Raw genomic sequence first — 14,442 nt, forward strand, 5'->3', positions numbered from 1 at the left:
ATCTGCTATATCAAAACCCCCTGAAAACTTGTCTGTGAGCATTTACACTGAATCCTTCATCGAAACTGCTTGTCAACACCTTCTGCTCCTTGTTGTGTTCGACACTCTTATTTATCGAAAGTACTACGATACACCCCCTATACTTGTGGGTCATCACGCGGCAGTTGCCAGAAGGAGGCGACGCTCCCGTCTTCCTCAGCCTCTCCCCTGACCCTTGTTCGCCTCGCCATCGTCGAGCCGTTCGTTTGCCCGCCTCGCCGAGCCTCGCCAGATCCCCGGTAAGCCCCTACCAACCCTCCTCGCCGTTGGTAGGGTTAGCTCGCCGTCTAGTCCTGTTCACGGACAGAGATGACCGTGCGCCGTCCGATCGCCTTTTAATCCAACGACGCCTGCTGCGTACCGCTTCGACGTTTAAAACAACCCGCTGACGGGTGGGGCCCTCTGTCAGGCAGCCCCCTGCGCACTGGAGCGTAGCTGGGCCGGCCCAGTTATTTTCCCGCGTGGCCCTTTTAATTCAAATAGAGATTTTCTGATTTAGTTTGAATCTGGCTATGCATGCAAATTCAAAATACAGTTTAAAAATATCTACTAAGCCAAATTAGTTTATTCAAATTTCTCTGGAAAGATTAGGAAATTATCTAGCAAAATAAATTGGTTTCAACCCCAGAAAAATTGTAGAACACTTGCAGTAAAAATAGCAAGGCAGTAACTTTGCCAAATTCAAACATTTTTATAAAAATCAACTTTAATTCATTTTGATGTGATTCCACCTCTCAAAATTCACATTTCAGATACTCTATCTGAATATGTAAAAATATGACATGGTTGTTTCCTATGATCATGGGCTAGATTCAAATAAAGGCTATGTAGTCATTTCTAGTCCATTTAAATTATTCAAAAATAGTATTTAAAATCTATGAGAGGTAGCATCTCATTTAAATCACTTTCCCAAGTATTATAATATGAGGTTATGACTTTAGTTCTGCATGACCTCATATTGCATTATTTGAGGATATTAAATCTTAGTAATTCTCAAATAGTGGAAAGTACTTCTCTAAAAATAAAATAAAGGGAAACCCTAGTATGGATGCTTGTGATGACAATAGGTCATCTTGTGTGAACCATTATGGTTACATAGTCTACTCAAGTATTGTTGGTGATTATATCCTCGTATCTGTTTATAGACGCTAGTACCGAAGGCTACGAGGAGAAAGAGGTCTTCTACGAAGAAGAGGAGGAACACTTTGATCATTGTACCAACCAAGGCAAGCTCTACTAATGCAAGCTATTACCAATGCAAGCTCTACTAATGCAAGCTATTACCAATGCAAGCTCTACTAATGCAAGTTATTACCAATGCAAGCTCTACTAATGGAAGCTATTACGAATGCAAGATATTACCATGAGCAAGCTATACTAGTGCAATGTATTTATTTAGGGAACTTTACCAATCCCAAGTTTTTATGGTTGCAAGATTTTACTTTTATGAAAGCTTACTTTTATAGTTGACTTTTGTCTTAGTTTAGAGTACTACAAGAGCATCAAACTTAGCCTAGATGGCTAAAATGTAGTTAGCACTTCTCATGACTAGTAGCTAGTGCTAAAACTAAACATGACCACTCTAGATGGGAACTTGTGAATCAAATGATTTGAAAACCTTAGAATGATGAGTCATTCTACTGAAAGTTTTGAAGCTGAATATGACCTTTGAATAACAAGGTGAATTTGACAAAAACCGATGGTTGGGTTCGGATGCGATACCATTCCAACTTTAGCGTACCCCCACAATACCTGAAAATGGGTAGGGCTTAACTGGAAATTTATGTACTTTAGTATGGGTTCCCTCTGAACAAGCGTCATAGGGGTTATGCCAAGGCTGCCTCCGTGAAAAGTGAAATGACGTGAAATAGAGATGAATGTTCTACCCAAGCCCTTTGCAGTTCCCAGGATGACGGATTGCCATCACTGGGAGGCCAAGCTCATAGGGGAGGTGCCTATACTAGGGTAGGTAAGTGAAAGGTTAATGGTTGATGATCCGCATACTGAGTATGATTATTCAGGGCTATCCCTGACGGATGCAATCAAAAGTTGTGGCACAAGTGTACAACCTCTCGCGAGTGTTAACCTATTCGAATAGCCGCGTCCGCGGTCATGGACGGTTGGATGGCCATACTGTTCCGTTGTCAGATGTTTTCTAAAAATGACTTGTGACTTGAAAGATGAATTTTGACTTAATCACAACAGAGTTGTGGGAATGACACTGATGTTCCCACTTGAGTAATTTTAGGCAAATAAAGAGTCTTTAACTATTAAGTGTTTATGAAATAAAACTAGCTTTGTACAAATAAACCTAGAAGCTTAGAACCCTTATTAGAGCTACTAGTACTTCTATTAGTGTTAGTTTGCGAGTACTTTATAAAGTACTCATGGCTTTGTCCCTGGCTATTCAAATGGCCAGACTATGAAGATGAGCACCAGCACCAGGAAGATGGACAGCAGGATGTCTATGATAACTAGGACCACCTCCCAACGTCAAGCGTTGCCTATGGAACAGATGGACCGCTACTACGTTTCTTCCGCTATGTATTTTGTATTTGATCTTTAGATCAACTGTTGTTTTAAATTGGATCATGAGATCCCTTGTTGTAAGACGATATTGGTTTGTAATGAATAATGTTCTGTGATATCGACTATTATTTCTCGCAAAAACAATCTTCCTGGGATTGCGATGTATGGCATAATAGGCATCTGGAATTAAAAATCCGGGTGTTGACAAAAACCTAGGGGGTTTCCACCTATTTAAAGGAGAGGAGAGGGGAGGGGCTGGACACACAAGTTGGCCGCCCAACCAAGGGGCTCCCAGGCCAGCTCCCCAAGCCCCCCGCTCTTCCATACCCTAGCTACTCCCTCCGCCAATTTCTCCCGCGGTGCTTACGGTGAAGCGCTGCCGAAGATCTCCACCATCACCATCACCACACTGTCGTGCTGGCGGGATTCCAAGGAGGATCGACTACATCTGCTGCCCGCTGGAACAGGGAGAAGGACGTCATCATCAACACCATATGTGTGACCGAGTGCGGAGGTGCTGCCCGGTTGTGGCACCGTCAAGATCTTCTACGCGCTTTTGAAGCAGCAAGTGATCGACTACATCCACCACGAGATTTATCTCGTTAACGCTTAGCGATCACTTCGAGGCTATGTTGATCTTCACCTTGTTGCTACCATCTACTAGATTAAATCTTGGCTTGTTATTTGTTCTTGCGGTAGGATTTTTTTGTTTTCTATGCTACGAATCCCTACAGTGGTATGAGAGCCAGATCTATGCATAGATTGGTTGCACGAGTAGAACACAATGGTTTTTTGGGTGTTGATGCTTTTGTTGTCTCTTGTTTGTCATGTACTTTGCATCTTGTGGCATGGTGGGATGAAGCGGCCCGGGCTAACCTTACATGACCACGTTCAGGATACTTGCTCCACGCTTGACATGCAACTTGTATTGCATAAGTGGATTTGCGGGTGTCAGTTTATCTCACCATAGTTAAGATCCAATTTTGAATTTTCAATTGACAACACTTGTATCAGCGTTGTGGTTCATGTTCGTAGGTAGATCGGATCTTACTCGAAAAACCCTAAACCACATAAAATATGCAAACAAAATTAGAGGCGTCTAACTTGTTTTTGCAGGGTTTGGTGATGTGATATGGCCATGATGTGATTTTGAATATATTTGATATATGAGATGATCCTTATTGTATTTTGGCAACCGGCAGGAGCCTTATGGTTGTCTTTATATTTCATGTAGTAAGTTTTATTTAAAGTAGTTGTAATAGTTGCTACACGTGGTGGACAACCATGAAGACGGCACCATGGACCTTGACGCCTCGCCGACGATGATGGAGATCATGCCCGTGCTTTGGATATGAAGATCAAAGGCACAAGATAAAAGAGCCATATCATATCACATTATGAATTGCATGTGATGTTAATCTTTTTTATGCATCTTGTATTCCTTAGATCGCGACTGTAGCATTATAAGATGATCCCTCTCACGAAAAATCAAGATAATAAAGTGTTCATCCTAAGTTAGCATCGTTGCTTAGACTCATTGTTTCGAAGCATCACATGATGATCGGGTGTGATAGACTCAACGTGTGCATACAACGGGTGCAAGCCAGAGTTGCACATGCGGAAACTAAGGTTTAACTTGATGAGCCTAGCATGTACATACATGGACTCGGAACACGGCAAACCGAAAGGTTAAGCATGAATCACATATATGATATGATGAACATGTCGATGTTCGCCATTGAAGCTACATCATCTCTCGTGATGATCCGACTTGGTGTAGTGAATTTGGTTTGTGTAATCACTAAGGCAACATGAGGGATGTTGTTTTGAGTGGGAGTTCACCTAGTTAATTTAAGAATTAATAGTAAACTCCATCTGAACAAAGTCTAAATTGTATTTGAATTAAATTTTGTAGAATTGACATTCGTTTTCTACTTTACGCTAGGCTTGTAATTGAGATAGAAGCAATGTTAAATCTGACAAGTAACTATACGGACTGGTACCGTATCATTAAAGAATCAAGAAATTATTAAGTCATATTGCAAACTTTTGGTAATCCTCAAATTTCCGATTCTAAAAGTAATGGTTTCAATTAGTATCTAAAATTATCATGTCTCCGTGAAACTTGATGCTCAAATCTGTTTGAAAAGTAAGGAGCTGAAAAGTTTGTTTTCGGAAATAAGCAAGGTGTGAGATATATGTGATATCTAAGACCTTATTACAAGATAATAGAATATAATTTAGTGAGACTACATAAACTCATAAGTTTTATGGGAATGTACGAAGGTTGAAGACGCTAGGCATCCCGATCCTCCAACTAGTTGGGCACTAACGTTATCCGCATATCCATGTAATCCATAGTAGCTTCATCATGAAGTTGTCATGATTTGATGGATAATATTATGAGTGAAATTGTTCATCACATTAAAAGTTACTAATAGTGAAATCCGGAACACTTGTCTTATGATGATCAACTTCAAAGTGCGAACCTCAAGGTTATTGGTATTTGACCAACAAGCCTAGAAGTTATTGATGTTGAAGTGCTTTTTGAAATATGAGGAAAGTCGAAACAGAAACTACAAAAAGATTTTGACAGAAAGAAAGAAAATAGAAGAAAGTCTAGCTCAGGTGTATATAGATGATATACATGTTATGAATGTATTCTTTGGTTGGTCACACAATCGAATTCTTGGGTATTTGTACCATATTGGTTGGTATGAGATTTCATACAACACAACGCAATACAATAATACAATGGCCAAAGTGACTGACAAGGAATGTGGTAATAATGCACGTCTGGATCAAAATAAATGTTATTGTGTTTGTCGTTGGCATTCTACCTAGCTTTTCAGATTTATCATAAATAACTTAATAATTGTTATTTTGCTCTGGTCAAATGAAAACAATGAGTTGTTCAAATTATGACCATACTCAATGTACGATGGATAAGTTATTGTAAATCTTAATGGTGAAACACACATGCATAACACTGACGCTAAAATGCCATAAGGCAAATTATTTGAATTCCACTTATTTGTGGAACCGCCATTTAGGTCATGTTAGAAAGGAACGCATGAAGAAACTCCATGCAAATGGATTTTTGGAGTCAATTGATTTTTGAATAGTTTGGCACATGCAAATCTTTTCTAAAGAAAATGACTGAAATACCGTTCATAGGACAAGAGTTGAACGGGCAACTAACTTAGTGGAAACATACATGATGATGTATGTGGTTCATTGGGCATAGTTGTGTGCGGAAGATTCTTCTACTTCATGAAAATTTCCAACAATGAATTGAGTGTATATATATGGATATATTTATTTGATGAGGAAGAAGTCTGAAACATTTGAATAGATTCAAATAAGTTTCAGCATGAAGTGGAAATCATCGTAATAGAAAAGTCAAATATCTATGATTGGATCATGGTGGAAATATTTGAATTACGAGTTTTAGCGAACATCTAAGAGAGTTACGAAATTGTTCAACAACTCACGTTTCTTGGAACACCATAGTTATGATGGGTTATTCGAAAGACGTATACCTTGCTGGATTAACGATGAGATAAAATAAAATAATGCCATTATATTTTGTGGATTGTGCTTTATAGAGACAACCGCTTTTACACTAAATAGAGCGTCATCATAATCCGTTGAAATGACACCATATGAGTTATGGCATGGGTAGAAACCCTAATAGTCCTTTCTTAAATTTTGGTATGCATAGCATAAGTAAATGAGTTTACAGCCAAAATCGGATGAATGTCTTTGTTGGTTATCCCAGAGAACAAATTGGGAATTCTTTCCACTATAAATTTAAAGACAAAAGTGTTTGTCGATGTTTCTTCCTTATTTTCAAGAAATTGTTTCTAGCAAAGTATTTGAGGTCGAGGACAATGTAACTTGATAAGGTTGATGAACCTGAGCATGATGATCAGAGTAGCGTAGCGTCAGAAATGGTTTCGGAAGCGGCCACGACGATCATGGCTCCCATGTCTACAAAGTGTTATTGTCATGGAGATCGAAGTACCTATTGAACCTTGTAGGTATGGTTTACTTTGTGATCAAATAAATAATTTGTTGACAAAGGATTGATTTTTAACAATGATAAATCAAATACATACAAAGAAGCTATGATGGGCCCTGACTTCGTTAAAATATCTAAGAGCAATGAAATCCAAGATAGTATCTATAATCAAGCTTGGAGTTTGGTAAACCTTTTGAAAGAATAAATACTTTTTGAAAGTAAATGGATCTATAAAATTAATAGACATGGATATAATATCCTTGAGAAGCTTGACTTGTCAAAAGATTGTTTACAACGAAGTTCAAAGAGTTGACTGCGATAAGATTAGATCTTCAGCAGCAATGCTTATAGTTTATGCGGATTATTCTAGTAATCGCTACATATTTCTTTTATGAGATATGTTAGTAGGATGGCAAAATACATTCCTTAATAGAAGTGTGTATTAAAAGTGTATACAAGATACAACTAAGAGTTTTTCTAGTTCGTAGAATACTAGATAGGTATACAAAATTAACTTGATGAAGTGAGTATCACGGAGTTGAAATCTTCACCGGATGAAATAATCAAAGAGTTTTGATTTCATCAGAAATGATGAAGATGCTTGCATTTGCAAGAAATTAAGTGAGAGCACTGAGACATATCTATAATACTTTATGTAGATGACATATCGTTGATTATAAATGATGTAATTGTGAACTTGATATGATTAAAATGTTTCATTGAAAATTAACTTCAATGAAAGGATATGGACTAAAAACATATTTAGCGTCAAGATCTATGAAGATAGATTGAAGCGCATAATAAATTTAAGTCAAAGTACATAGAATAAATATTGAAGTAGTTCAATATGAAAACGTCAAGAAGGTGTTCTTTTCCATGTGGAGGTTTAAACAAGACTTGAGTGTATTTGACACTCAATGAGTAAAAGCACATGAAGTGATTTTAGATTATGAATAATATATACACAATCAGATGTCCTATGATCTAAGGTGTTACGAGCATATATCATAATGATTCATATGATGATCATTGGACAACAGTAAGAATATCCCTTGTGCTTTGTCAGAGCCGAGGATATAAATATGCAGTTTTATATGGGGTAATGACAAATAAGTCGTTGTAAGGTGTTACACCGATATTAGTTTGGTCACCTATAAAAATGAATTTCAATCTCAATTAGGCTAATATGTCCATTAAAAGGTAGCACAATAGGCTAGAAAGAGTCTATGCTAGATTTAGATGAGTTGTAAATATTGTGACGGATTCTACAAACGAAGGGCAGAATATCTCATTGTTTTGACAATGATCGAGGGTGTTTGAATCGAGGAGTTCTTTGAGAACTTGGTGTAGTTCCGGTAGTGTCAGAACTATGAAACTATATTGTATGTGACAATATTGGTAACATATTTTAGACCATGGAATTAAGGTTCCACCAGAAGACCAAACATATACGATTAATGCCGACTCATTGAAAAATTGAGTGAAGCGTAGAGACACAAATGAATTGCAAAATTCATAAGTTTCTGAGAATGTTAGATTCGTTGACTGAAACCTCTCCCATAAGCAAACATGATAAGCAGCAGAAGGCCAATGTGTTATATCTTTACAAATGTAAACTAGATTATTGACTGTAGTGCAAGTAGGAGACTGTAACACCCCAAAATTTCAAAACAAAGAAAACTAAATTTCTCTTTTCCAAAATTTGGAGCCAACAATTTTTTTGAATTTGCATTACCTTATGTGCATAGTGTTCATGCATGTATGGTGATTTTTGCCATGATTGTTTATTTAAAGTGTTGAACATGTGCTAAACCCTAAACCCTACCCCTTTTCAAAATCAAATAGAAACCAAGAAAAGAAAGGAAAATAAAAAGGAGAAGCATATGTGAGCTTTGGCCATATTTGCAAATCTTTACCTAGGCCATGATTACTTTGTATAAATGGTTTGAAAACATTTATAAACTCAAAATAATACAATTTGAGTCAAAGAAAAGCAAAACAAATAAAAAGAAAATCAAAAACCAAGTCACATATGATAATGGTCATATGTGACAATTTTAACATGATACCCACTTTGGACCCCTGTGGTTATTATTTTCTAAACTAAACTTTCTACTCTCTTTTCTCCTCATCCAAGAACACATCAAGGTGATCATATTTGGTGTTGACCAACCTTGCCAATTCTTTTTCAATTGCTTATTATAAGCATGCCAAGTGGCAACATTGAATCAGACTATAGATCATCCCCATTTTGGATTTTCACCAAACCAGCTCCATTTTGCAAACCAACACCATCAATAGGTTCCAAACATTATTTGACTCACACCCATAAAATATTTTGTCCAAATTCAAATTCAAATTTCATTCGGCCATTTCATCAAACACCTTGTGTGCACTTTTTTTGCAAAATTGGCACACACTAAAACCTAGTGGATTTTAGCATGCACTTGGATGCTCTAGTCATCCACAGTATCCCTGCACCTCTCCTCTACCTCACCATGCACTTGCCTCACTGTTCCAAGGAGAGAAGTGACCAAAACCAGCCCATGTCATGCACCATGTCACTCACCTTGCCAACTCCCTCTCCTCTCACCTCTGACCCACCTCACCTTGTCCTAGAGGTTCACCTCACTCCCCTGAACCTGCTCGTGCACGCCATTGGCCAAGGAGAGCGCAGCAAAGCCCTGGCAAGGACGTGCCCAGTGACGCCCAGACACGCCAGAGCGCGCCAGGACACGCCACGGGCACGCCAGTACACGGCCTCGCCCCGTCGCCTCAGACCTTCCCTCGCCCTCTCCTCTGGCCCACGTACTCTCGACGACACCAGCTACCCCCAGGACACCTCCATTTCCCCGCCCGCGTCCTGTAGCCCTCGCCATCGTCAACGACTTCCGCCGGCCACGTGACAGACGTTGACGTCGCCTGCACGCTCCCGTCCACCTCCTGCTGCGCCATGACGCTCGCAAGGACCGTCAGGCCACGCTGCATCGTCCCCTGCCCTCCCCCACGCCTTTGCGCCGATGTAGCATCGTCGACATGGTCGACCTGCCGGTGACCTCCGCCCCTCTGGCTAGCTATAAAAGGAGGCCCTCCCCTGCCTTTCTCTTCACACCATCTTGCTCCCCACCTTCCTCTCACTCTCCTCGACCACTTACTCGTCCACATTAACGCTGGAGCCACCCCAATTTCTCGCTGGAGCTCCGCAAGTACACCTGGAAGCTCGCCATCAATTCCGTCCACCTCAGGAGCTGTCGCGACCACCGTCTGCCTCGCCATCGTCTTCTACGCTGATCGCCCGCCTCGCCGAGCCTCGCCGGAGCGCCGGTAAGCCCCCAGCCACCCTCACTGCCGACGGTAGGGTTCGAGCCCGTCGCCCTTCTGTCGTGGAAGGAGACGAGCCTCGGCCGTTAGATCGCCTTTTAATCCAACAACCACCATTCACGCGTACCGATTCAGGTTGTAACACCCGCTGGTAGGTGGAGCCCCCTATCAGGCGGCCTGCTGCGCGCTGAAGCGAAGCTGGGCCGGCCCGTTTAGCTTTCCCGCCCAGCCCACCGATTCAAATGTGAATTATTCGTTTTAGCTGAAATTCAATACTGGACCCAGATTCAAAATTCCATAGAAACAAATTTACAAACCCAATTTGAGTGATTCAAATTGTTTTGGTAATCTTATCAAATTGTCTATCCAACCCCACTGGTCTCAAACCCTAATTCCTTATAGATCACTTGCAAGAAAAATAACAAGGCAGTACCTTTTCAAAATTCAAACATTTATTAAAAATCAACCATAATTCATTTTGAGTTGATTCCAACTCTCAAAAATCACATTTCATATTGTCTTCCTAAATATGCAAAAATATGACATAGTTGTCATATGATCATGGGCTAGATTGAAATAGTGGCTATGTGGCCATTTCTAGCTCATTTAAATTATTTCCAAAATAATATTTAAGACCTATGAGGTGTAGCATCTCATTTAAATCACATTCCCAAGTAACTCAAGGTGAGGTGATGACATTAGTCTTCATGACCCCATATGTTATTACTTGAGGATATTAAATCATTTCCAAATTAGTATTTAAATGGTATGAGGTGAGGTATCTCATTTAAATCATTTTTCCCAAATGGATAAATATGAAGTGGTGACTTTGGTCCCCATGATTTCATACTTTATTATTTGAGGAAATTAAATCTTGGTAAGGTTCAATAAGAAGAAATTACTTTCAAAAGGAAATAAATGGAAAACCTAGTAGGTATTAAATCTTAGTACTTGTTTTTCAATGAGAGGAAATTATTTTCCCAACTTTAAATAAGGAAAACCCTAGTTGGGGTTGAGTGATGCTTGTGATGATGATAGATCATCTCGAGTGAGCCATTAAGGCTAAATAGTCTCCTTAAGTATTGATTGGTGATTGTTACCTCGTATCCATTTATAGACGCTAGTACCGAAGGCTACGAGGAGGAGGGGGTCTTCTACGAAGAAGATGAGGAACACTTTGATCAGTACACCAACCAAGGCAAGCTATTACCAATGCAAGCTCTACTAATGCCAAGCTACTAGTGCAAGATACCATGGTACTAGTATTGTTGTTTAAAGTTTTACCTTTCCAAGTCCAAGTTTTTATCTTACAAGCTTTTGCTTTGTCTACCAAGTCTTACTTGTTGAAGTTAATTCTTGTCTAAGCATAGAGTACCACAAGAGAGTCAAACTTAGCCTAGAGAGCCAAGAATGTAGTTAGCACCCCTCATGACTAGTTGCTAGTGCTAAAACTAAAATTGCCTACTCTAGATGGGAACTTGTGAAACAAATGACTTTGAAAACCTTAGAATGATGAGTCAGTCTATTGAAAGTTTTGAAGGTGAATATGACTTGTGAATGACTTTGTGAATTTGATAAAAACTGATGGTTGGGTTCGGATGCGATACCATTCCAATTTTAGAGTACCCCCACAATACCTGATTATGGGTAAGGCTTTAGTTGGAAATTTATGTATCTTAGTATGGGTTCCCTCTGAACAAGCGTCATAGAGGTTATGCTGAGGCTGCCTCCGTTGAAAGTGAAATGACATGAAAAGAGTTGAAAGTCCTACCCAAGCCCTGTGCAGTTCCTAAAATGGCAGTTTGCTATCACTAGGAGGCCAAGCTCATATGGGAGGTGCCTATACTAGAGTATGTATGTGAAAGGTTAATGGTTGATTATCCGCATACTGAGTTATGATGATTCAGAGCTATCCCTGACGGATGTAATCAAAAGCTGTGGCACAAGAGTACGACCTCTGCAGAGTGTTAAACTATTCGAATAGCCGCATCCGCGGTCATGGACAGTTGAAAAGGCCATACTGTTCCGTCATCAGAACTTTTCAAAATGTGACTGGTGAATTGTGACTTGAACTTGAAATGTGACTTGGACTTGAATCACAACAGAGTTGTGGGAATGACACTAATGTTCCCACTTGAGTATTTTAGGTCATTAGTGAGTCTTTGCTATAAAGTGTTAACGAAATAAAATTGGCTTTGTGCAAATGAACCTAGAAGCTTAGAATACCTCTTAGAGCTATTAGTACTTCTATTAGTATTAGTTTGCGAGTACTTTAAAAGTACTCATGGCTTTGTCCCTGGCTATTCAAATGGCCAGACTATGAAGAGGAGAACCAGTACCAGGAAGATGGACAGCAGGATGTCTACGATAACTAGGACCACCTCCCGACGTCAAGCGTTGCCTGTGGAACAGATGGACCGCTACTACGTTTCTTCCGCTGTGTGTTTTGTAATTGATCCTTAGATCAACTATTGTGGTAAGAATTGGATCATGAGATCCTTTGTTGTAAGACAATTATGGTTTGTAATGAATGATGTTCTGTGATATCAATCTATTATGTCTCGCAAAAACAATATTCCTGGGATTGCGATGTATGGCATAATAGGCATCTGGAATTAAAAATCCGGGTGTTGACAGAGACTGTTGGAGATATGCCCAAGAGGCAATAACAAAAGTGTTTATTGGTATATCTTAGTGTTCATGATAAATGTTTACATCCCATGCTATAATTGTATTAACCGGAAACATTAATACTTGTGTTTTGTAAACATAAAGGAGTCACTCGTAAGCCTCTTGTTAAACTAGCTTGTTGATTAATAGATGATCATGGTTTCCTGATCATGAACATTGGATGTTAATAATAACAAGATCATATCATCAAGTGAATGATGTGATGGGCATACACCCATAGTAAGCGTAGCATATGATCAAGTCATTAAGTTCGTTGTGCTTCATGCTTTAAATATACATAGTAGCCCAATCCTTCGATCATGAGATCATGTTAATCACCTACACCAGATGGATGCTTTGATGACACCAAACACTACTTCGTTAATGGGCTGTTAGAGCATCTCCACCGGTACTCCCCACAAAAGCGCCGGCATGCATGCCGGCAGCAGGCTATGGGGAGCGCCGGCTGCATGCAATTAGTCTTTGGGGACCGCCTCTCACACCAATTAGCCCAATAGAGAAGCCGACACCATGCATGCACATGCAAGTGGGGACATAAAAAGTAGGATAGAGGAGAATCTTTAGAGGATTGTGTCACATGCAAGTGGGGCACATGCAACTTTTCAGCAGAAATTGGACGCCGACGCTCCCAATCGGCTCCCTTCGCGAAGGGATTGCTACGGGCGTGCCGACGCTTTTATTGGGGTCTCAAAGTGGCCGGCACTTTATTGGGACCGCCGGTGTGGACACTTTCTCTCTCTAGGACCCCCAAAGTGCTATTGGGAGGGATGTGGGGAGGACCGGTGGAGATGCTCTTATAAAGGTGGCATTAAGTGTTCGGAAAGTATAGGGTTGAAACACATGGATCGATAGTGGGATTTTTCCATCCTAATGACGAATAGATATACTCTGGGCCCTCTCTGTGGAATGATATCCAACTAGCTTGCAAGCATGTGGCTGTCTCACAAGGGATGGCATATCACGGTACGAGTAAAGAGTACTTATCGGTGACGAAGTTGAACTAGGTATGGAGATACCGACAATCAAACTTCGGATAAGTAAAATATCGCGAGACAAAGGGAATCGGTATCGTATGTAAATGGTTCTTTCGATCACAAAGTCATCATTGAATATGTGGGAGCTATTATGGATCTCCAGGTCCCGCTATTATTTATTGCTCAGAGAAGAGTCTCGATTATGTCTGCATAATTCACGAACCGTAGGGTGACACACTTAAGCTTCGATGTCGTTTTAAGTAGATACGGAATATGGAATGGAGTTCAAATATTGTTCGGATGGGATCTAGGATATCACGAGGAGTTCCGGAATGGTCCGGAGAATGAGATTCATATATAGGAAGTCACATTCCAAGTTTGGGAATGATCCGGTGCATTTATGGAAGGTTGTAGAAGATTCTAGAATCATCCGGAATAAATCACTATGGTAGGTAGAGTCCCGGAGGGACTCCACCAGCCCTAGCCAACCCACCAAGTGGGAAGGTGGAGTCCATGGTGGACTCCACCTAGTTGGCCGGCCAATAAAGAAGGAAAGGGAGAAATCCCTCTCCCTCTAGGTATCTCAATTTGGTAAGTTTGGAGTTAGACTTCAAAGTGGTTTTGGAGCAAACCCTAAGGGGTTTCCACCTATCTAAAGGGGAGGATAGGGGAGGGGCTTGACACACAAGTTGGCCGCACCTCCAAGGGGCTCCCAGGCCGGCGCCCCAAGCCCCCTCTCTCCCAAACCCTAGCTACTCCCTCCTCCAATTTCTCCCGCGGTGCTTACGGTGAAGTGCTGCCGGAGATCTCCACCACCACCGTCACCACGACGTCGTGCTAGCGGGATTCCAGGAGGATCTACTA

Source organism: Lolium rigidum, chromosome 1, assembly GCF_022539505.1.
Source record: "Lolium rigidum isolate FL_2022 chromosome 1, APGP_CSIRO_Lrig_0.1, whole genome shotgun sequence".
NCBI classification, from domain to species: domain Eukaryota; kingdom Viridiplantae; phylum Streptophyta; class Magnoliopsida; order Poales; family Poaceae; genus Lolium; species Lolium rigidum.